Here is an 881-nt window from a genome sequence, read left to right on the forward strand (position 1 = left end):
CCCCGTCACCATCTTGGACCCCCTCGAGTTTTTGCTTTTTTTATTCAGAAATAATTTTAATTTATCTGTTGAAATGAGTACTAAAGAAACTAAAGATATTTCTGGTGCTTATGTGAAAAATTATACTTTAAAATATTCTGTATTCTGTTTGTATAATGCTCATAATCTATTTTATTCTTTCCTAGATATAAGACTTTGAATTCTACATTGTTTTATAATATATAGGTTCATTAATAAATGTGTCCTTTCAGATTGCATTCCATACCAAAACAATTTAAGATTCCTTTTTTACTAGGTCCTTATAGTATATTTCTTTGGAATAAAATGACAATGTTGTCTAATTTTAAAGTTTTATAATGATTATGCTATGTAAAGGCCTTTCTAAGGTGAAGATTTAATACACTGATGTCAAACTTTTATTTATATGAATTACATGTATTGTTACACTTGTAATTTTGTAATCAACTTTTTAATAATTGTTTTTCATTTCTTGCATCTGAAGAATGAAAAATCTGGAATAATTCACAGATTTTCATATCATCTTTGCAATTGCCATGTTAATCTCTGTATTGGTGTAATTTGGGTACATGTGCTGCTGAAGCATGTAATGTCCTCTAAATTTAGGTAGTTAATGATGCAATATTTATACAGGATTATATCCTTGGGTGCCTGTTTGTAACAAGGAAACCTTATTGTTCCTAACAATGCTACTGATCTTATTTCCCTAAAATTCTGTGTATAATGGAAAATAATTATATTGTTCAGTTTGTAATTTTTTTGTCAATGACTATTTTAAATTTTTTCATTTTAGTTTAATCATACATTGAAGCATTTTTAGCTAGGTCCAAAGGGGATGGCTTTTTCAAGTACTTATTTATTCA

General features: G+C 27.5%; 1 pseudogene; it reads right to left on the reverse strand.

Annotated features, from left to right (window-relative positions):
* Positions 1-506: 506 nt before the first annotated feature.
* On the reverse strand, positions 507-604 carry LOC138807649 (U6 spliceosomal RNA; annotated as a pseudogene).
* Positions 605-881: the final 277 nt, after the last annotated feature.

The sequence above is a fragment of the Dipodomys merriami genome, unplaced genomic scaffold, assembly GCF_024711535.1.
Source record: "Dipodomys merriami isolate MVZ:Mamm:240054 unplaced genomic scaffold, mDipMer1.0.p SCAF_425, whole genome shotgun sequence".
Classification (NCBI taxonomy): domain Eukaryota; kingdom Metazoa; phylum Chordata; class Mammalia; order Rodentia; family Heteromyidae; genus Dipodomys; species Dipodomys merriami.